The sequence below is a fragment of the Triturus cristatus genome, chromosome 8 (genome assembly GCF_964204655.1).
Source record: "Triturus cristatus chromosome 8, aTriCri1.1, whole genome shotgun sequence".
NCBI classification, from domain to species: Eukaryota; Metazoa; Chordata; class Amphibia; order Caudata; family Salamandridae; genus Triturus; species Triturus cristatus.
In genome coordinates, this window is record NC_140591.1 from 1,166,222,946 (window position 1) to 1,166,247,088 (window position 24,143).

Here is a 24,143-nt window from a genome sequence, read left to right on the forward strand (position 1 = left end):
TTACATGTGAATCTTTAAAACTAGTCTGGTAGATCATCAGTGTTACACCACTGAAGCCATAGTGACTGCAAAAAATCTAACTGTCACACAAAGGATCAGCATAGTAAATATATTCAGCAAAAGAGTGGTAAAGGGGAGAATGAAACTGGTGGTGCATTGTGAAGCACTCAATTATATCACTAAACCATAGTGTGGTATCACACTGTCATTTATAGGCAGCACATTTTCCATTGAAATGGTCTCTAAATTTGAACAGATGTCAAGTTTTACTGATAAAATTATATAGCGCACACTCAATTATGTGTGCAAAATGAGATTCAGTGAAAACATATCAACTGGACAATAACACATAAAGAGTCTTGATTTGTTTTGATTTTATAAAAATCTTTGTTTCCATTATACTTCGGATTTTTTTTTAAATGAGCTGAATTTATGATTTCTTATCTGCTGATATATTCTGAAATATTTTTACAGTTCATTTACTGGTATTTAAACTTTGCTGTGTCTTAAATAAATGCTACCCCATAGCCTCTCCTTTCACATTCCCTATACCCTACCATATACCCTAGCAAGATTGTCACATAGTCCACTTTAAAAAATCCTCTCACTTTGCAGTCAGAGAAAGTAAACACCAGTCTCAATGTTATAAGTATTAGCAGCAATTTCTAAGAAGACATAGGGTCTCATTTATATGTTGGCGGTATGTATACTCTCTCCAAACAGCGATGGCGTATATATACAACCCACTGATTGTAAAGGCAGTTGGACCTTTGGTTTGGCTACAACGGTCACTACTCCGTCACCACCAAAGCTAAACCTCTCCAACAGGGTGAAGGCTGTCAGATAAATGGCTACATGTACACCCGCCAAATCAGAATGGGCGGCCTGTACCCATGTTTTTTGCTGTCCGTCACCACCATGCAAACCCTGGCAGTGAGGGACAGCAAAAACTAAATAATGCTCCCTCATGTCATGGGAGTTGACTCCCATGACTAGGGCATCATCACTTTTTTATTTTTCAAAAAGAAAATTCTGTTTCGGGGTTTTCTTTTCGGAAATAAAAAAAATACTGTTTGATATACGGTTGTGTAATGCTGACTCAGTCCTGCACCAAACAGCGGATTGCCTTGACAGGAACTTCCATGACTGTTAATGCTTTATAAATGGTCGCCAGTGTGGCGACCCTTTATACATTTGGTAGTCGAACCGCTGAGATATAAATGAGGCAATAGCCTGATACATGACCTCTGTCTGTAAAGCACAGCAAATGTGACACAAAAAAAACACATTTTAATATTTATTGCTAAATCACCTTCTAAACTCCACTATGGTTATTTTGGGGGTGCTTCAGCACTCTCCACACCCATACTTCCAGGGTTTATGTGTAACTCAAAGAGACGTAAGCCAACAACAAATTATCTGACCCATGCTGTTTTTTTGTCAGAGTATTGTCTCAGTGAGCTTTTTCTGATAATGTGGCACACACATTGAGAGGGTTGAATCATATTGTCATAGTAATTTGACATGAGGCTTTCTGTAGTTTAAGATGGCTGTGTACTGGAAAAGTTGTATATGACATTGTTGTACAGGCAATGGAAAAAAATTCAATTTACAAATGTTTTTTTTGACATGTAAATATGGCTTACCTAAAAAGTTATAACTTACACTTGCATATTTCCACCAGATTCACAACGCATGAAGCAAAAATAAATGCACAAAATGTACAAAGACATTGTATATTCACTTGTCAGTGTGTCCTGCAGTCATAGCTTTTAACTTATTAAACTGATAGGTATTTTTACAATGTACTGAAAGGGTGGCAGAGGAAACCCCCACTCAGCATGAAAAGGACAGTGATTCACTACTATTTTTAACATATTTTTTAAGCCTTTGAGCATGCATAGTTTAAACCTGAAAGATCCATGTGCAAGTGGTAATTAAAGTACTGAAATTTGGAAAATCTCCTCAGTTTTCAAAGACATGTGTAGGAAATAAACACATAGTATGGAAAATGTCTAAAAGTTGAAAGTAAAAAGTATAAAGTTACCTTTTTTTGATGGATACTTCTAACTGCAAAGTTCTCTCCTTTAGAATATTTCCAGGTTCCAGACTAGATCCTGAGATTTTCCTTATTAGTAATCACACAAAGAAGCAGGTGGCGTTGTGCAGTTCTGGCGGTGACTCCCTATCACTGTGGAAGTGATGGAGCGGGTGCATATAAACCCCACCCCAGCAGGCTGACAAGTGTTCTATTCATTCTGCCCCTTTAAACTCAGATTTGGAGACTTATTTCCAAATTTGTCAATCTTGCAAAAATGTAGACATTCTCCAAAACAGTGTGCTAAGAAACTATGGGCAATTTTTATGGAACCATTTAGTGGTTGCAGCCCTGCAGTTCGCTAGGTCACACATAGGGTTTTGCGAGAGTTGAATGACTTTTTTTTCGGTAAGTGTTTGCCAATCGCTGAATAGTTTTTATAATGCATTACATATCGCAATTTGATAGGGGCATTCTAAGGGTGTTTGTAGGAAAGTAGGATCTTTCTTGCAATGATACCCCCACTTTTTGTCAGTGTCTTTTGACTGTAGGTCACTGAGATCGTGCTATCCAGGACCCCAGTGACAGTGCTCTTGCCTTTAAATTTACCAGTAAGTACTTTGTACACACCACAATTGGAATACTGGGGCACAATCATAAGTCCCTAGTATATGGTACTGAGGCACCCTTGACATTGGTACAGCAGAGGTCTCCTTTGGGCTGCAGCATGTATTGTGCCACCCATAGCAGTCCATGTAAACTGTGTCTGCAGAGCTGCTATTTCAGTCTGTGTGACAAGGTGCATGCACCTGTTCACTTCGGATATAAGAATTCCCTTATATCCCGGTCACTGCACTTAAAACCTATAAGTCACCCCAAGGTAGGCCCTTCTATCCAAGGGCAGGGTGCATGGTTCTAAGTATGTGGGTGGTACCCCTGCCTTAGCAAAGGTACCCCTACAAACCCCAGACTCCATGTTCTGAACTTTCTAAGGACGGGATAGCCATTATAAGGTATGTAGTGGATACTGGCAAGTTGGGATGTCTAACTTCATAATGACTTCCCCGAACCTGGTCATGTTTGGTATCACACATGTTGGAACCATGCAACTATACCGATTCCAGTGTTAGTAGCATGATACCATGTACTGGGGGCTCCTTAGTGGAGCCCCCCAATACCTACCTGTGTAGCCTTAAAGGCTCTGACTGCCAGCCCATAGACAGTGTTTTGCCCCCCTGCTGATCTGCTTCACTCGAGCAGGGGAAGCTGTACAAAGGATTTGAAAAGAAGGAGAGGTGTGACCAGCAGGTAGGTTGGGGGCACTTCCAAGCACCAGACTGCATTGGAGGGCACATTTGGTGCCCTCTTTCCATAAACCAGTTATCCCATTTCAGGAGCCCTTGGCTCCCTCTCTGTTGCAAAACTACACAAAGGACAGGGGAGTGACCACCCCCTGTCCAGCTCCTCCCTAGGAAGGTGCCCCAGAGCTCCTCCAAGTGGTCACTTGTTTCTGCCATGTTAAATCTTGGCCCCTGGGAGCATCTGACTAGCTAGGACATCTCAGTAGCGTCCCTGACCCCCTCTAATGGTGGGTCATCAGAGAAGAGGTCCTACCCCTTTTTAGGATTACTTAAGGGCTCGACTGAAGGTGGATCCTTAAATTCGTCCCGACAACAACTTCTGGACCCGACTGCCTGTCGTCTGAAGATTGGTCAAAGGCCCTTCTGCTGATTGACAATAGAACTCTGCTATTCTTCAAGCCACGACCCAATACAAGAACGCTCCCGGTAGGAAGATTCCTCCTGCATCTTCGTCCCTGTGCTTTTCCAAAGATCTTCAACTCCGTGGCCATGCATCCTCCGAGTCACCGCATCCCAGCCTGGAGGGATCTCCTTGAAATGAAGGAGTCACTTCCCGGCTTCCGCAGGCAACTCAACGACCGGTTTGCTGAGCCTGTTGTCCCACGGACATCGCCCAGCTCAGCAACACAGGTGGTGTTTTATCGGTTTCCAAGGGGCCTGATCAGTCTTCCCTCAGATTTGGGAGACTGTAATCCCTCTCCATCTGACATAGACCGCCAACCTGTGCAGCGCGCCTGTTTGTCGTCACCAAGGTTTGTTGTCTCTCTTCATCTAAGACCTTGAAGCTCCAAGTAGCCCCTGCCTCCAACACTGCACAGCTCCATGAATGTCACCCTGCCTGCATCCTCTGCATCGTGGGCCTTCATCTCTTGTGTATTGCTGGGTCTTTCTTGCAACCTCCTGCGCCTACTGCCAGAGGTGTCCCTAAGGGACTCCACCGATTCCAGCTGGCTCACCTATTTGAGGAGGGCCGTGAACCGTTGTTTGCATTTGCCAAGGCTTATTGGCTGTCCTGCCAGTCACTGACCTTCATGCACTCGTCGACCGACGTGGGACAGATCATGTAAGGCTCCTGGGCTTCGTCAATGTAGCCTGGTCTCCACACTTGCTATCTCCTCTTCACCGTGCGACAACAAGAACCTTCAACCAGGGCTGGTATTGTGTTCCTGTGCCTCTTGGTCACCCCGGGTGGTTTGGACTCTGCCCTCTCTGCTTTCAGGTTCATCTCATCTGAATTCTTCATCCTGGTTCCACCGGCCTGGTCCACGAGACACTCTAGCTGCTGTACTTTCACAACCCTCCATTGGCGTCTATGGAGGTTTCACACATCACGTCACCCCAATGCACCCGGGCTCCCTAGTGCAGGTATCCGCATCTTCTGTATATCCACGGGTTGGGTGACTCTCCTACCATCCTTGATCCAAGCGCTTCCTTTGCTTTCCTTCAGGAAGGATCCTAGAACTCTATTTTTCCAACCGCGATTTACCCAGTGTTGTCCTATGTACATCTGATCCTGTGTTACCACTTTGCACCTGGGTGCCTTGGGGTCCCTGGCTACTCACCTTGGGTGGTTAGCCGCTTCCCCTGGGGTTCTCCAACCTTGGGTACTAGACCTGTTTTGGTAATCCTTCCGCTTTCCACTATTTTAGTGTATGGTTTTTCCCCCCAGTGTTTTTCTATGCTACTTATCTCTTTTCTAAGTATTCCTTGTGTGTAATTGACACCTCCAGGTACTAAGTACACCAAGTGAAAAATGAATGTGTCCTCATGTAATGCAACTGGTGCTATGTAAAGCGCTCTGATACCCGATTCGGGTCAAGTTTGCGCTATATAAAATTTTGGCACAAATATAAAGTATTTTTCCTACTCACTGCTTAACACCCCTCCTGGATAAACCTTAGCTGCTCTACACAGCTACCCCTTGAGATATATATATATATATATATATATATATATGTATATATATATATATATATATATATATATATATATATATATATATATATATGTGTGTGTGTGTGTGTGTGTGTTAGATAGCACCTGACTCTCTATTTGTGGTAGTGTGGTCGAGCAGAAAGGCAGTATCAGAGGACAGTGTTAAGTATTTCTGGTACACAGTCAGCAAATGAATTCACACACTCAAAGACTGAACTTCAGAACAATTGTTTATATAATTGTATAAGAATATTCTTTTAGTTATTTTATTTTTTAGAACCAAGCAAGCCTGGCACAGGTAAGCAATAAATACTTTACAGTAGTAATGCAGTTTGTAAACAGTTTGAATTGAAATTGTATATGCACTTTGTTTTGACTAATAGTATGGTTTCAGAGAAATGCAATACTTTGTAAATACAGTACATAGACTTGAATGGGCTTTTCAGTAAAATTACTGGTGAGTTACTTTTGAAATTACTTTTCTTACTCAGAGTAGTATTCCTGGATACTACTCTGGGACATTTCCTGCAAACAGGTAAGTAAAATCATTTTTGTTAGTTAGTGTAATTTTAAAGAATTTCTTTAGGTTTTCAAACTCCACTATTGGTTTTAAGGTAAGTATTTCGTAGTGGAGTTGAGGTTCTGGGGGTAGACTCAGGGGTCCCCCAGGGTCAAGGATGCACTCTAGTTACACCCTCAGCGGCACTAGGGCGGCCGGGTGCAGAGTGCTGAGGCCCAATGTTATCCAAAGGGGGATAGGGGGTCTCCGGTTGGTGGCTGCTGGCAAGCAGGCCACTGGGTTGTGGGTGCAAAGCTCCTTGACTTTAGCTCAGGGCAAATGGGGAAACAAAGTAACACCAAAGGTGCACCCTCAGCGTCTACAGGGCAGCCGGGTGCAGGGTGCTGTTTTGACTTCGGGTGCCCTGTTGTTTTCAAAGGGAAACCTCCGGTTTGCAAAGGCACTGCAGGCTTGGGGACAAAGGTCTTCTGGGTGTGACCACCATTTTGAGAGTTAAGTTGGGAAGTTAGGGGTTGGTTAGGCACTGTCAGTTTGGCCACCCAAGGCCGTGGGGTGTCGGGTGCAGGGGTGCCTTTTGGGGTAAGATCTTCTTACCAGCTCCTGGTCGCGGTTGGGGGGACCTTCTGGATTTAGGCTGCAGACGTCGGCTGGAGGCTTGCGGCAGGTCTGGGGTCGCCAGATCTCGGGTCAGGATCGCCGGGGTGACCTCCACGTAGTGTTTGCCCACTCGAGCTCGGGCCGTGGACGGCGGGTGCAGAGTGATGTGGATTTGCGGGTTCCGGGGTTTTCGAGGTTGCTGGCTGCAGGACACACTGGGATTTTGCAGGACCAGGTTCGAGGTGGAGACTGGCCGGTAGGGCTGGTCAGTGGGCGTCTTCTTCTTGTTAGCTGCTGCACTGCTGTTCAGTCCTTCTTCTTCTTCTCATTGTAGTTTCTTCTTGTCTGAGGAAGCAAGGTTCAGGGGTGCCCCTAAATACTAGATTTAGGGGCGTTACAGGTAGGTAAAAGGCAGGGACCAATGGGTCCATTCCCTGGGGTGAGTACACCCCCTATTATGCCACCCTCCAGTGGGAGGGGTGCATGAGCCAGTCCCTGGTTGGCTGAGTCCTCCATCTGCAAGATGGCGGGGGACTGAGAGTTGTGCTTCACCTCGCCTCCCCAACCTGAGGGGTGGAGTTGGCAGATGTGGGCACACCTCTCTTCCTCACTTGTTTTTTACGCCGGTTCTCCCACCCAAAGTGGGGGCCAGAACCAGTGGGGACCAGTTGCTGAAAGCAGCAAGTGGCCTGGGGAAGCTCACAAAGGCGGCAAGCCTTTGAAGCTTTCCCTTCGTGAACCCTGCCCATCCTGGGGAGGAGGCTTGATACCTTGTCCCAGGATGTGCATTGTTTCAGGCCCCAGCGAGCAGCAGGCTCTCGACCCAGGGGTCCAGAAACATGTCTAGTGGTGGCAGCTGAAAGCAGCCACTCAGCCTCGACACTAGTGGTAGTTTAGTTTTCAGGAGGCATCTCTAAGATGCCCTCTGTGTGCATTTTGTCAATAAATCCCACACTGGCATCAGTGTGGGTTTAATGTGCTGAGAAGTTTGATACCAAACTTCTCAGTTTTCAGTGTAGCCATTATGGTGTAGTGGAGTTCGTAATGACAACCCCCAGCACCATATACTCTTAATGGCAGCAATGCACTTACAATGTCCAAGAATGGACTGAGACACTGTAGGGGTACAGAGCTCATGCACCTGTACCCTCACCACTGGTATAGTGCACCCAGCTAGAGGGGTGAATGATCTATGCCGTAAAAGTTTTGTGAGCAGACTTTTACTGTTTACAGGAAACTCACATAGCCCGGAATGACAGCAACCTATCGAATACACTTTTTTAAAAATAATTTGTTTTTATTGACTTTACTCAGCAATTATCCAAACATTGTAATGCGAGATATGAACGTACTTGTGCATGGCATAGTTACATATGGTTACAACACAGTCAGAAGAGTACACAGTTGTATTGCAGAGTGTCTAGGAGAGACCTGAGACAACATTGCGTAGAAGTCTTGAATTTGTGGAATGAGTCCCTGATAGCAAAACATTTTGCTAATTTACAACGCACTCGCCTACATCAGAAAGGTCCGGTATATCATATCTTGGTTGCTCAAATCTGTAATTTCCTCTTACAACTATATCACCCGAACAACACTTACCCACCCCTCCCCCTTCTCACACGCTCAGCCAACAATTTCCAATAGTGGCCCAATCACATGCCCAATTTCCGATCCTGTGTGTGTCCCGATTCCACAGTCAGTCCTATGTGTATCCTGCATGCCTGCTATAGTGTAGTATGGATCCCCCTGGCACTGCAAGGAACCAGCGCGATCTTCGGCTGTGGTCCCCAGCCCCAACAGGTGATAGCATTGCCCCTCAGTAGGATAATATATCTATCGCTGCATATTCCTCCATCATTGCATTCCAACTCATCGATATCGGTGTTTTTCGTAGGCCTCTAATCTTCTCGTTTTAATTCAGCCCCTTCCGCCTTTCCCCACCTGCCCGTTTCCGTATGCCAGTCCTGTAGAGATGGAACCCTAGCGGCCTTCCACAGTGTGGTAATGGTCCTTTTGGCTAGTAGGAGCGCAAGATTAGCAAATCTATACACAGGATTACCCTTCTTCCCACGGGGCCCTAGTCCCAGTATACAATATTCCAATGTGTTTTTATTACGCACTGGAGCAATATCCGTCATTATCTTGCATACATTCGTCCAGTAGTGTCCCAGTCACGGACAGTCCCGCACCATGTGTATCAGCCCCGCGTTAGGTGCGTAGCAGCACGGGCATATATCACTTGCGCCTGGAAACATAGCACATAGTCTACGCAGGGTTAGATAGGCTCTGTGGAGTAACATCAATTGGATAAATTTAAATTTAGGGTTACGAGACACCTTCTTAGGGTAGCCCAGTATGGTGTTCCATTCCTTGTCCGTAAATTTGCGGCCTACGTTCCCTTCCCATTTGTCACGTAGTGATCGCAGTGAGATCACTGTTTCAGTACGAATCCCGTAAGTCAACCATTTCGTCAGGCTTGCCCCATGTCCCATTAGGTATTGCATGGTAAGTAGCGTGTTTGTGGCAGGTTCGGTACCCCCTGGTGACCATGTAGTGCGTATATATCTGGATATATGTGCATGCAGTAGGAACAGTGTATCGGGGGCACTATGCTCGCGTACAAATATTTCATGCGTCATTAATATACCCTTGGAAAAGAACTCTCCCATCGTGGTAATGCCCGCGTCGGTCCACGCCAGTAAAGCACGGCTAGTGACCAGCCCCGTTCGTGTGTGGACACCCAACAGTGGGATGGTGGGAGCATATGGTGGTGTCCGTCCAGTGTACCTCACTGCGTTCTTCCAGTATGTAACGGCTATCCGTAGTAAGTGAGGTGTCGATGCTGGTAGCAAGGCCTGAGGTAGCAAGAGCCTGTGGATGACCCCCTATCCCTATCTCGCGGTCACATGTTAAATTCTGCAAATTACGTCCTGCAAGCCAGTATGCCAGCCATTGCAGCTGGCTAGCATAGCAATATGGGCGTAAGTCCGGTACTCCCTGCCCCCCCGTTTCGTTCTCAATTGTAGCTTTGCCAGGCTGATACGTCTGCATCCCGTTCCCCAGACTAGCTCTATCAGTAAAGAGTTCAATGATTTAAAAATCCTCGTGGGTACAAGTATAGGCAAGTTGGTGAAATAATAAAGCAGCCTCGGCAACAGCACTATTTTAGTTGTGGCTACCCGGCCTGCCACTGAGAGGGGAAGCGAGGTCCAGAAGCAGACCTGAGATTTAAGAGCAGTAATTGCGCGCGTCAAGTTGCCATCCAGGAGATCCGCGGCGTCGCAATAGACCTGTATTCCGAGATATAGAAAGGTATTGGCCGCTATATGAAAGGTCCAGGGGCCAAACATAAACCGACCGCTCCGTGCAGGACCATCAAAGAAATAGGCATAAGACTTGGTAGCATTGATAGCCAGGTCAGAAAGTTCCTGGAATGACACAAAGGTGGAGGGCATTGGACGAAGGTCCATATCCATGTCTTTGATATAGAGAATGAGGTCATCCACGTAAGCGGAGACAACGTGTGATGTATGACCTCGTGTTATCCCCCTACAGCTTGAGAAAGAACGGAGTCTATGCAGAAGGGGTTCCAGAGCCAGGATAAACAACAGCGGTGACAATGGGCATCCCTGTCGGGTACCCCGAGCAAGAGTATATTGCCGCGAGATATGCTGTCCCGTGTGCGCCCGTGCAGTGGGGTTCGTGTATAATAATCGCACCCACGCAATATATTCTTCTGGTTTACCAAATCGTGAGAGGTCATAGAACATATAGTCCCAGTGCAAGGAGTCATACGCCTGCCATAAATCAAGCGATATGCAACCCTCCTTAGTTCCCGTGTCAAGCGTGCCCAACATAATTTGGTGTAGGCGTCTGATGTTAAGTGCTGTGTTCCTAACGGGCACAAACCCACATTGGTCAGTGTGTATTAGTTTGGGGATAAACTGACAGAGACGGTTAGCCAACAATTTGCTCAAGATTTTATAGTCCGAGTTAAGGAGTGATAAACGCCTATAATTCGAAAGGTTCAATCCGTCCCTCCCAGGCTTCAGTAAGGAAACCACCAATGCTTGCAGTGTAGTAGCAGGGAGCCCATCTGCTCCCAACGACTCGTGATAAATGCACTGTAGATGAGGTATCAGCAAGTCGGCGTATACCACATAAAATTCAACCGGCAGGCCATCATTCCCGGGGGTCTTATTACGTGGTAGAGCTCTGACCGCCTGTCGGATTTCCACCCCTGTTATAGGTCGTGTTAGTTCGTCACTCTGCTGTTGCGTGAGCTTTGGTAAGCATAAACCCATCAAAGAAGGGTTCAAAGTCTGTGTTAGTATGTCCAGTTGGTGGTCCATATAGGTGCTCGTAGTAGTCCCTAAATGCGGTGTTGATATCTAGTTGCGTGTTAACTACATCACCCTCACTATTTCGAATTTCCAATATAGGTGAGGGTAAGGGAGCATTCCTAACCAGTCGTGCCAGTAGTGGTCCTGACCTGTCCACCTGTGTATGCTGTTTCTGTGCATATAGCCGGTGATCCACAACGCGCAGCTCCTCAAGGAGCTCCGCGTATTGTATGTTGGCCTCCCATAGCTGCATCAATTGCTCATTTGTTCCCAGCGCTTCCCCTTCCAATGTAGCCAACTTACCGTCAAGTTCAGTGAGCTACTCAATTAGAGCTAGCCAAACTCCTGTCTTCTTGCTAATGGCCACTCCCCTTATAACCATTTTAAAGGCGTCCCATTCCAGCTGGCGAGTACTAGCAGACCCCGCGTTCTCTGAGAAATAATGGGCAATCGCCTCCGAGAGGGTATGACGGAAGAGTGGATCTTCCAGCATCATGGGTTGCAGTTTCCAGGTGGGTATCAGAGTAGGGATCTTACCCCATTGAAGGGTTAATTCCACCGGGTTATGATCCGACAAGGTCTTGCCCATGTGGAGCACGGCAGTAATGGAACCCAACATGATCCCAGAACACAGAAACCTATCTATCCGAGTATGCAGTCTGTGTGGTGGTGAATAAAAGGAATATTCCCTATGCTCTGGATTTTTTGCTCGCCAGGCGTCACGCAGTTCCCAACCCTCTGCCCACCTTCTGAGTGCCTCAGCTTGTCTTTTGCTTTCTGTTGCGTGTAAGGGGGGGTGAGACCTGTCTTGCTCAATGTCCAGTACAGCGTTAAAGTTGCCCCCTAACACCCAGGGATAGTTAGCCCAGTCCACCAAGGCTACACCTAGTGCAGCTAGATACCTATCTTGATCAGTGTTTGGAGCATATACGCATCCCATAACCACATGAGCCCCATCCAATAAACCATGGAGCAGCACATACCTGCCGTTAATGTCTATCTTTTGCTCTAGTAACTTGAAAGGGTCATTATTTTGCAACCATATCGCCGCCCCCCTGGCAAAAGCTGAGTATGTCGTGGCGAACAGTTGTCCCCTCCATTTTTTCTATAACTTGGCTGCCTCATCAGCATTAAGGTGAGTTTCCTGCAGGAAAGCTATAGCAACCTTCCTTCTATTTAGTTGTGCTAGGACACGTTGCCTCTTATGAATCAAACCCATGCCCCTCACGTTCCAGGTGAAGTAGGTGTATTTATTATGTGATGCCATCTTGATGCAGGTAACATGGTTGCCATGTGGCATGTGGAAATCTAAGCCCTGCAAATATTAGCTGCATACGGGCCGAGCACGTGTTAACTTATAAACTCCGCAATACTAGGTTCCCCCATAAAACAGCAGAGGACCAAACTTGAAATGAAAGTCCAACATGGACTCCAAACAATAAATGCCATAACACAATTGCCTGGAGGGTGAAGGCGTTAACTGCTATAGTCCATACAACCATCACATTGCCCATTAGAAAAATGAACTTGTTACATTGATACATTCCCCTATACAGCTTAGTTACACTAGACCTACTAAAGCAGTCACCATCAGTAAAGTACATTGCATAGCAGCTTATACGTTACCACTCCAGATCATCCCGGAACATAACACTAGAAGTCTCTTGCAATTTGCACGGTGATCGAGGGGAACAGTGTTAGACTAGTCTCAGAGTCGGAGCGCACCGTGGCCGCATCCGACGAGTGCACTGAAGCCGCTGCAGTTTGAGCATCGTGAGCGGCCAGTGCCGCTGCTGTTAGAAGTGCATTTTTCTGGCTGGACGTGATCTGTTCCGATGTTGGGCCAGCGTCTGTAGTTTCCACACCACTGCCATTTCCCAGCCGGTGAATTCCAGTAGTCTGCATCTGAGAGGTTCGATGTAGTTGTCCCGACGGAAGTGAGGTCTGTGAGGTCTCCGGTATGAAAGTTATCTCGAGCCAGTCCGCTGCTTCCTCCGAGCTGTCAAAGATGGATTTTTGACCGTAAACAACTTTTAGTCGATCTGGGAAAAGCAGTGCATATTTCAAGTTGCGCGCTCGCAGGTTCCTCTTTACTTCTTGAAAAGTGGCTCTAGCTTTCTGAACCGTCGGGGTAAAATCCGGGTAGAGGGAAATTGTTCTATTCTCAAAATGTATTGGAGCATTCTCTCTGGCGGCCCGCAGGATTGTGTCACGGTCTTTGCAGTGCAGTATGTGTGCTATTAGTGGGCGGGGAGGTGCGCCCTGCTGAGGTGGTCTAGGTGGCACCCGGTGCGCTCGTTCCACACTATATAGGGCCGTTAGGCCCTCCTTCGCCACATGATCTCTCGACCAGTCCTCTACAAATTGGGTGGGGTTGGATCCCTCGCAGCGCTCCGGTATTCTGAGGATGCAGACATTGTTGCGGCGGGACCTCCTTTCTGCGTCGTCCACTCTATCCTGCAAGCCCTTCAGTTGGCGCTCGAATTGTTCTAGCTGGGAGGTATGCATAGTCTGCTGAGGTATAAGATCGTCCAGAGCTAATTTATTCAATTTGACTTTGTCGGCAAGCTTTTTGTGGTCCGCCTGCAGTAAACGCAGATTGGTGGACATTATCCCCATTTGCGTCTCAAGCGCAGTTCGTGAGTCGCGTATCTCTTTTAAAATTAATTCCAGCTTAGCAGCGTGGGGGTCTGTTCCCGTGTGAGGTATCACATCGATATCCGAAGCATTGAAGGGGTCACTGTCGAATGCAAACTGCGCATCTTCATTGGCGGCCGTGTCTGCTTTGTTTTTAGTACATCCCATTGTGCCACGGCGTCCGCATGTACGTCTCTGCTCCAGGATGTTCACTTATGGTGCCACCAGGGCACTGCACCTCACAGCTATAGTCCCACAGATGCTTTCATTTCAAAGGCTCAACCAAGCTATGCCCGCAGTGGTGCACCACGGGTCACAACTCCCCGCAATGCACCGGGCACGTTCTCTTAGCGCACGCTGTCAGCAACGCCGGCCCCCCGCAGATGGTGGTCAGTGGGCCGGTCACATCGGTGGAAATGCAAGCGCACCCCCAGCCTGATCCTGGGTACGCTCCACAGCCAGGATAGTAAGTAGGTAGGGACTGCCACCGCCGCCAGCGCGTTCGTCCACGGAGTATGGAGGCGGGGGCCATCAATGTGCAGCGGCTGCCACGGTATCAATGCAAGTCTCCGGTCCCAGCGGTAGCCTCCTAACTCATGCACCTATACTGGGGCAGCGAGCACAGTTCACCCCGATGGGTTCCTATGCAGTCAGACTCGCCCCACACACATTAGGAATTGCAGCAGCGTTTGGCCCAGGAGCATTGGTGTCCCTGTATAAACTCCCCCGTCAAGCCTCCTCTTCACAGTCTTGTGAAACGTTCGTCCAGGGTGTGTCCCTGATAGGGAGGGTCATGCATAGCATCCACGCTACACAGCGCTAGTGATCACATCAAGCGCCCGGGCACTCACCGCAGTACATCGTGTGTCCGCCATTACATGCGCAAGCTGAGCCCGCAGCCGCCTGTGTCCGCCATCTTGTCTTCACGGCAGACTCTATGGCGCAGTAAATCGGGCAGTGAGCCCTCCGTCACCAGCGCTCCCCTCGTTAATACCGGCCAGTAACAGCACCTTCTCTTCACCCTCCGAGACCGTTTGCGTCTGCTGCAGGCACAGCGGGAGCCGCGAGCTCCAGCGGGAACCCCTTGCACCAGACGCGGCTCCGCCCTCCGTCACTCCACAGCTCCCGCGCCATTCAGGATCATTGCGGAAAAGTGCAGGATTCACCGAAGCTATGAAGCCCCAATTGCAGCCGGTGGCTCCAGAAGTGTTCCGCCGCCTGGGAATGCCGCTGCCCGCGTCCCAAGCAGTGGGACATCAGCAGGGCAGCACCCTAGTGGCCGCCCGTCGGAGCCTTCCCCCCTGCTGCCTCGCGCACGAGGCTACGCCCACTAAGGTTATGACCCCCCAATAGTGTGGAGCTGGAGGCGGGCCGTTGGGGGCGGGGGGCGAGGCTTGCCCCCTCTACTTAGGAGGCCCTCTCGCCCAGTTCCTCCTCTGTTCCCTGCGCACCGCTCCAGCCTGGACACGCGTTACCTCGCATCGGTCCGTCGTCCGTGTCGTCCTCGTGCGCCTCCGGCCCTACGGCTCTCGATCCTCGTCGCCTCCACGCTTCTTGTGCTGGTAAGTCTTGCAGCACCCACTCCGCCCCGGCCCTGTCCCTGGGCATGACCAGGTTGACGGGGCCCTGTGGCGAGGCTCGCCACGGGCGGAGGGGAAGCAAGATGGGGGTTGTTGGGGGGGTGGGGTTTTTGGGCCCAAAGAGCGCGCGGTTTTTTCCCACCGTCTGGGAGTGTGGCTATTTAGCAGAGCACTCGCGTTCGGCCTGTGAGACCGGGTTGCGAGCATCAGCTTAGGCGGGAAGAACAGATTTGAATTGTTGAACTCACGCGGTGTGGCACGAATTACGTCGGGTCGGGTAGGCATTAGTTAAATATGCACCGGCTTCCGATTTTAGGTTTCGGGTGTAAGCATCGACCTGCCCCGCGCATGCAAGTGGGCTTTTCTCTTAAACTGGGCCGGGAGTGCGGTGGCTTGCGCCCGGGCCGATGGGGCAGAAATAGCTCAGTAGGAAGAGCGTTGGCCTAAAGACCTTAAAGGTCCTGGATCGATCCCCGGTCCCGGAGCAAACTCGAGAACAAATTTTCCCAAATTTGCTCCAAATTGCGCATTCTCATTAACTGTGTTGGGTCCAGCGCTCCAAATTGCGCATTCTCATTAACTGTGTCGGGGGTGCGGTCGCTAGTGTCCGGGCTCAGTTGGCGGTATTGTCGTACTATGGTACTGAGCCCCCCCCCCCCCTTTTTGTTTTCCCGGCGTAAACTCTTCAAACACGTGTTACGGTGAGTGTGTCTACACCTTGGACACAAACAACCTAACCACTACCAGTGGGGAAAGGAGAATGGCATAGCGGTCTAAGTGGCAGGGTTATTATTCCCAAAAAAAATATTCACTTCAAAGGCACGGGTCGAGTCAGACTGCTGCCTGCTTATGTTCACGTAGCGAAAGAAGTGCAGTTGCGTTGCCTTTGAGTTTATCGGCTCGGCCTCTTTCATAGACGCACCTTTCCGTTGCGGCATATCTCCCACAGCGCGAGGACGCACTGCGACCACGGTACAAGGCCGCTGTCTTGACATTTGCCCCAAGTGCCCTGGAATTGAGTTAATTGTGAAGCTAACGTCGGGGAGCATTGTCGGCTTTGTGATTCAGTCGGCATTAATTTGTCCTTTTGTAATGGACACGCGGTGCGTATGTAAAGCGCTCCAATACCTCGATGTGGAGGGTGAGCACGAGTAGGTAATAGGGGACTGAGCTCCCCGTGCCGGGTGTAATGTAATACGGTGCTCATCTAAAGCGCTCCAATACCGCGATGTTTAAGGTAAGCATTGGTAATAAGCTACTGAGCTCCCCGTGCCGGGTGTAATGTTAATACGGTGCTCATGTGAAGCGCCTTGGGTCGGTTGCGCGCTGTAGTATCCTGGGCAAACCAATTAATCTTTCCTTGCCCTGAAAGGTATTTTAAATATGGTACTCAGGCTCAGCGCTCCGAGGACCTTTGGGTCTAGCCCGCGCAGTGACTGGGTGATTCATGTAGTGAGAGGGTTGGCCTAAGGGCTCGGGCGGTCATCATTGAATGTGGGGACCTGGTTTCAAGTCTCGGCAATAACGCTGAACAACCCAGTGATCCTGGGCAAACCACTTAATCTCCCTGTGCCGAACAAAAAGAAATGGCGTCCGCAACTGGGCTGCGTAAAGCGCTATGATACCCGATTTCCTCTCAGTGCCTGAGCATATAGGTAAAAACGGGGCTCATGCACAGCGGCCTAATACGTTCGGGTGAGCTCGCACTGGGTTTCTGTGCAAAGCACTTAGTTTCCCCGCGCCCGGAAACGGTCCGCTGGGCGAGGCAATAATCTCCCTCTAACCGTGCCCAGGCACTTTTCGGACGAGATCGCGCTGGGATCCTGGGGTAAAGCATTGGATCTCCCTGCGGCTTGAGTTGTATTAAAAACAGGGGCACGCACAGCGGTCCGATTACCTTCGGGTCGCACCACGCAGCAATGACCCGGGGCTAAGACTTTTAGGCTGGGATTCGCGCTGTGACTCGGGGCAAATCTTCTAACCCCCGTGCCCGGATGTGTATGTAAATACGGTGCTTAGTTTCTGCTTGATGTAGCTCAGCCGGCAGAGCATTAGAATATAAAGCAAGTATCTGTTTTAACGTCACCGTTCCTGAATGCGTAATGTAAATACGGGGTAAAGCGCTCCAATAACTTCGGGTCGAGTTCGCGCTATATAAATAAAACAGGCGGCATGCTATGCGACACACAGATTCTTCGTTGAATACATAATAGCCCTCCAATTCCCCCAGTCATTAGCGCGATGCGTGAAGGAAACAACGGGGCCCACGAATGCGCGTTGCATTCATCGTATGGGCCCATGAAATTGTCGCCACTTCCTTGCAAGTTGGGGGTTTCTGGTGGAGGCTTGGCTCGAAACTTGTATGCTGCCAAAGTGTCATACGCTGACAAATTTCAAACTCTTCTCTGATGTAGGCATTGTTGCGCTAGGCGTATTAGGTTCCCATGACACTAAGTCACCTCCCTTCCGAGGGGGGTGCGGCCGGCTTGAAGCCGCGTACCCTGTGCCGTGGGAGCCGGTAGGAGACTAGCGTGGGTTCACAGCCCCAATGCACCAGCACTGCAAGGCTGGGAGCTGCCTGAGTCCCCGCTGATCGCGGGCGGTGCAACACCTGTGGCGCTCCCTGGTAAAGGGTATCGCCCCCCTCCCGTCGGCGATGCTGCCATTGAGGGAGGGGGGGGCATGCAGTGGGCTGCGTGCGGCAGGCGCAATGGACCTGGCACGGGGATCGTTTAGTATGGTACGAATCTTGTAAGCTCCCCGTGCTGGAATGTGTAATGTAAATAGGGTGCTCAGGTAAAGCGCTCCAACACCTTCAGGTCGAGTTCGCGCTATATAGTTCTGCAACATGTATTGCTGACTTCCTATATGGCAGATAAATGACACAAGTGCGTGCATTGTTCACATACGCGATTATGGGCATTAATAAACCCCCCGCACCTCAATGGAAAATCTGGTGCGGTGCTCGCGTGATCCGGTTTGGGGAGCGGGTAATATGGTACGAATTTCTGAAGCACCCCCTGCGTGAAGATGTAATGTAAATACGGTGCTCATGTAAGGTGCTCCAAATGCCTTCCGGTCGAGTTCGCACTATATAAATATGCATCATGTAATTCCTAAGGGCCCGGATAGCTCAGTCGGTAGAGCATCAGACTTTTAATCTGAGGGTCCAGGGTTTCATGTCCCTGGTCGGGCGTCTGCTTTTGGCTTCCGATAAGGCAGATACATGATACCAGTACATGCACTGTTCACATCAGGCGATTACGGGTATTACTAATCCCCCCACGCACCTCAAGGGTTAATATGGTGCGGTGCTCGCGTGACCTGGAATGGGGTTCGTGTTCTATGGTTCGAATCTCTCACGCTTCCCGTGCCGGTATGTGTAACGTAAATACAGTGCTCATGTGAAGCGGTGCAATACCTTTGGCGTCGAGTTCGCGCTATACAATATGCAACATTTATGTGCTGGCTTGCTATAAGGCAGACACATGATACAAGTGCACGTATTATTCACAAGAATTGCTTGTGCCCACATTCGCGCGCATTAGAGGATTACGGGCATTACGACTCCCCATGCACCCGAATGGGTTATTCGGTCGGTGCTTGTGTCCGGCGCTCGAATAATTTCGCGCTCGTTACGGTTTGAGCTAATCACCAATCAACCGTGCCCGAATAGGTATGTTAATACCTATGGCTCATGTACTGCACTCCAACACCTTCGGGCGGGTCACGCTGGGACTCTGGGCAGATAATTTAATATCCACGTGCCCGATGATGCATGTATATACAGTGCTCATGAACGGCGCGCCATTACCTTCGGATCGAGTTCACGCTGGGTTGCGACGCTGGGTAAATCAATGAATATTGCCGTGCCCGATTATGTATGCGAGCTGCTGGACCTGGTATGCCTGGGTTCCCGAGGGTTGAGGACCTGGCGGCTCATGATCTCACTCCCGTGCCCGAATATGTGTGTAAATATGTTGATCATGCACAGCGCTGCCATACCATTCGGGTCGAGTTCGCGCAATATGAGAGTGCTAATTACAGCGAGGGTCGCGCAGTACGATCCTGACCACACGTGTCCACGTGTAGCTCGTTTCCAACCTTTTGCTGAAAGGGGGCTTGGGTCGTTTGTCATTGTTGTTGTTGTCTCGACACCCACCCCTATTGCCTACGGCCTCGCGCTCCCAAGTGCATCAGTCCTTGGGTAGGTCGGACCAGAGTCGGGATAGTCCTAACGTAGAACGGTCATTGCCATATTAGTAACAGTTAAACACGGGTCGCTGCCGACAGTCTATAAGAGGTATGCTTATGCCCGCAACTCTGCCCCGCCAACATGCTTATGTGGGCCGCCTTCAACTGTCACTCATAGTGGCACTGACATGGGGGAAACTTCACATAACTAACTGTAACCTAGACACCCAGGTAGGTGACAGAGGCTGTCACTGTTGTTTGATAGGCACCAGGGCCAGATGACATTTAAGTGCAATGTGTGCTGGAAACTAAGGAGCGGGTCCATTTAGTGAGCACGGGGGGTGTTCCAGCTCTAAAAGGAAAGTTGAGACAACCAAGTTAAGTTTCAGTGCAAGGCTACGTTTGGTGGGGCAATTCCAGGCGTAAAGCATTAAGCCAGACAGCCCTGGGAATTGGCAGGCGTACGATTAGCTAAGATTTTGTTCAAACTGAGGGAGAGCATATCAACCACAAACAATTGTGGAACCAGAAAAAGCTTTACAAAGCAATGCTGTAGATTTCCGGTACAATGCTGTATGGATAGGCTTCATGGATAGGGCCATGACCTTTCTGGAAGGGGCATTCTTCTTCGACCTGTGTCGAACTGGGAAAGGAAGTAAGGCTGGCTTGATCTTGTCAGGAGTGATTGTCAAAGGTTTTGCACTTCAGCCAGGCTCGGTTAACACCCATCCACTCGAAGCTAAATTGTCATGGTGATATTGGGCCGCATATACACAGCCCAGTCCAGTATTAGGCCCCTGGGGTCGCCAGTGTCGTGAATTACTAAATTCCTCTGAACTGGAGTTGTGACCGGGTTTTACACTAGCAGAAGTTTGGGAGTGCAAGCCTCCACCTAGGGGGGTGACTGGCTGAATTTGATGAACTACTTCGAACGTTTCACAGCACTGCACGTGGGAGAGTGTCAATTACCTGTGCATACTTCAACCAGACACCCCAGAATGAGTGGCAATTACCTGTGCATACTTCAACCTGACACCCCAGAAGGGCAGGCCCTCATCTACATGGTAATAATTGACAGAGCAGAGCGACCATACCTATTGAATTTTGCACTTAAACTGACTAGTACTGGAAAGGGCTTAACACCTTCTGAAATGAGCATGACCAGAGATGTGCTGCCTTCCACTGCCATTTGACAGGTTAATGGGCAAGGCTAGCGGAAAAGCCAGATGTATTGTCATCATTTAAGGCAGACGTGACCCAGGTATTGGCAAGATAGAGACACTGCCAGCTATGAAGATGTGAACGAAATCATAACTTATTATTATTAACACAACATATTATTTGATAAAATAAGAAGTCTTTTCAAGCCACTATGTTGGTGCCACGAATTACTTATAGCGCAGCAACACCGGTATAACAAGGACGGTAGGCAAACCTATTAGCTCCTTTCAGCAGCAATAAAGGTATAACCAGGACGGTAGGCAAACCTATTAGCTCCTTTCAGCAGCAATAAAGTCTAAAAGCTAGCTTCTATTCAACAAGCGAGGAAATTGGATACGCTGTCCCAGTGGAGAGCAAGAAAAGATTAGGATGAACAGCGGGACGATTATAAGACTCTATCGTCCAATTTATGTAACTTAATTTGCAAGTAGAAAGGCTAAAGCGAGGAGATGTTGCTAAGATATGGGTCAGTTTGTAGTAAACAATAGGATAATACAATGTGAAGGGAAGCAAACATAGGGAGTCAATGGCCGAAAATGTAAACATGGCAGAGTTAGCAGTTTTATCGATTGTCGAATCACTTGCCAACAGCGCTGTCACCAGCTAAGGTTTGTAGCAGTGACCATTCAGAGACAGTGACATGAAGCAGCCAGGGACAGTGAGCATATGTTTCCCGTGTGCCGGGTGAGAGCACACAGACAGAGGCTGTTGCCCCCATATATAATTATATACGTAGGGAAAGCGGTGAACTCACACATTACCTTCTCCCTGCTTATTGTGCTGTAGCTGTTGGGAACACAATTCTAAACCAGGAAGGCCCCATATTTGGCCAATTGGAAATTCTTAACAGGATTGCAGGTCCATAAGCGCCTAGTTCACCAATGCCTTGTTACCGATGCCATATTTTTCCAGTCTGAGAAACAGATTTAGGTGTTGCTCTTCTCGCTCAGCCTTTCCTTGGAGCCAGGGAGTTGGGAAACGTTCACAAATTTGGGTCCTCGAGCTGAGAGATGTATTCTTCGGCAGCTCAGTCAGTCATAGTGGCTTTATCGGGAGTCATGATAAAAGGCGTCCATATAGCAGTTACGTTCTATGTTTGGCTCTGCCGAGAAATCATGCAATCTTCGCAGCAGCAGCAATCCGGGAACCATGACGCTATCAATACATCACCTTTGTAGACGAAGGGGAAATTAAACTTTCTTCGTGGGAGGTCATGAAGGGAATCGATGGAATGAGGAATTTCAGCTATGGTTCGATTCTGGCTCCAGATGTAGGTGCCAGATCTTCCCATAATTTCGTTAGGAAGATCTGTGGTGGCATCGCTCAGAAAGTTGGGAGCACCATTCACGTCTAAGCTGAACGGCAGTGGGGCCAAAAGACATCCTTTGTTAGTCTGCCCTGGGCTTCCGGGTGATGTTGCAAATTAATGCCGTCATTTATGGATTACAGAACAGGACCCATAATTTAGCCCACTTAAAGCTGGCTCGCAGGGGCAGGGCACCTATAACAGCGAAGGGAGGAAGGGGGGCTCTGGCAGCGACGGAAGCCTCCCCAGAGCTGTGGCGGAGTTACAGGGCGATCTGGATGCAGACGGGTACAGTAAGGGTACCTCTGCGACAGGCGGTACAGTAAGGGTACCCTTGTCCGGCACAGTAAGGGTGCCCGAGCCAAGGTCCAGGAGCCGAAGGGGGTTCTGGGAAGACCGCGACGGCGCCCCGTTAGTCCTTCGGGCGGTTGGGGGGCCTGACCAACCGGGGGTGTGCCACAACACGCTCCGCCCCTGTCGGAAGGGGCGGGAGTAGGAGACAGATCACGTGACCCAGTGGATGATCTGTAAATAATTATGTGCCACACTGCCGGGCATCGACCCACCGTGTGTGCTGGCTCACCAGGCGGGCGGAGCAGCAAGGGGCTGCCTGCCCTGGATCGCCCGTAAGATAACCCAATTTTATTATCATACTATGTTGTATGAAATAAACCTGCAGCAGTTCTTCACCCACAAATAAAGTGTCAGTGTAATCATTGGGTGACGTCTGTGTATGCGTGTTGACTGAAGCGGATGACGGTGTGGTCACTATGCCGCTGCCCACGTCCCAAGCAGTGGGACATCAGCAGGGCAGCACCCTAGTGGCCGCCCGTCGGAGCCTTCCCCCCTGCTGCCTCGCGCGCGAGGCTACGCCCACTAAGGTTATGACCCCCCAATAGTGTGGAGCTGGAGGCGGGCCGTTGGGGGCGGGGGGCGAGGCTTGCCCCCTCTACTTAGGAGGCCCTCTCGCCCAGTTCCTCCTCTGTTCCCTGCGCGCCGCTCCAGCCTGGACACGTGTTATCCCACCCTTTCCCCTTACCCCACGTGTCAGGCTCAGCGCGTTATTGGAATGTTTAATGTTTTCTTTTTGCGTTGCAGGCGGAGTTACAGGGCGATCTGGATGCAGACGGGTACAGTAAGGGTACCTCTGCGACAGGCGGTACAGTAAGGGTACCCCTGTCCGGCACAGTAAGGGTGCCCGAGCCAAGGTCCAGGAGCCGAAGGGGGTTCTGGGAAGACCGCGACGGCGCCCCGTTAGTCCTTCGGGCGGTTGGGGGGCCTGACCAACCGGGGGTGTGCCACAACACGCTCCGCCCCTGTCGGAAGGGGCGGGAGTAGGAGACAGATCACGTGACCCAGTGGATGATCTGTAAATAATTATGTGCCACACTGCCGGGCATCGACCCACCGTGTGTGCTGGCTCACCAGGCGGGCGGAGCAGCAAGGGGCTGCCTGCCCTGGATCGCCCGTAAGATAACCCAATTTTATTATCATACTATGTTGTATGAAATAAACCTGCAGCAGTTCTTCACCCACAAATAAAGTGTCAGTGTAATCATTGGGTGACGTCTGTGTATGCGTGTTGACTGAAGCGGATGACGGTGTGGTCACTATGTGTGACTTACTCACGTAGGACCAGGCAAGTACAGGATATTGTGCAAAGTGTCAGGGTATGGAACGGAGCTCTTTTAGCTCAAGTCCTCCATGCCCAGCAGTTTGCCATGCCCCCACCTATTGAATACACTGGGCCTAAAAGTCGCTTGCTATACAACGCAGGAAGTTAGGACTAAGGGGGTAGCGATTTTAGTGAAAGGAGATTTCGTCATACCGGGGAGAAAATTAGCTGATAAGAATGGTAGGTGGGTGATAATGGAATGCAGAGTGGGGGACGGTGTCCTTACACTCTGTTCAGTGTATGTACCGGTATTAGATGACCCTGGGGTACTTGATTTTTTAGCTACCGAATTACCCTCCTGGCCAGCACCCTATGTGGTCTGTGGGGATCTAAATGTAAATGGTTCTAGAATAGCTTCTGAGGGGACCATAATCACCAGCATGAGCCGCAAACCGCAAACTACGTGCTCCCTGAATACTCTTTTAAAAGAGATAGGTCTGGGTGGTTCCCCGTCTCTTTGTTTCCCTACGGATCTCTCTCTACTCTTGGCTATACTCTGTTCTTTTTCGACTCCCCCCTTGCCTCTTTCCTTCGTTCATCTATGTTTTCGATTCAATAAAATATGATAGCATCGGCAAGTTCCCCGCCGGCCTGTGGTTGTAGGTGGGCGTATTGTTATCCTTCACAACAAAATTCAATTAAATGATTAAAACCATAAAAGAGATAGGTCTGGGTGACGCTTGGCTAAGTCTGAAAGCCCAGGACCCAGGTTATACTTAGTATTCCGCTCCGT

General features: G+C 49.4%; 1 protein-coding gene across 1 annotated transcript in view; it reads left to right on the forward strand.

Moving 5' to 3' along the window:
• The window catches only part of LOC146805549 (fibrous sheath-interacting protein 2-like), a 381,163-nt gene that overhangs the window by 245,019 nt on the left and 112,001 nt on the right, over window positions 1–24,143 (forward strand). The gene's annotated exons all lie outside the window — the stretch shown is intronic.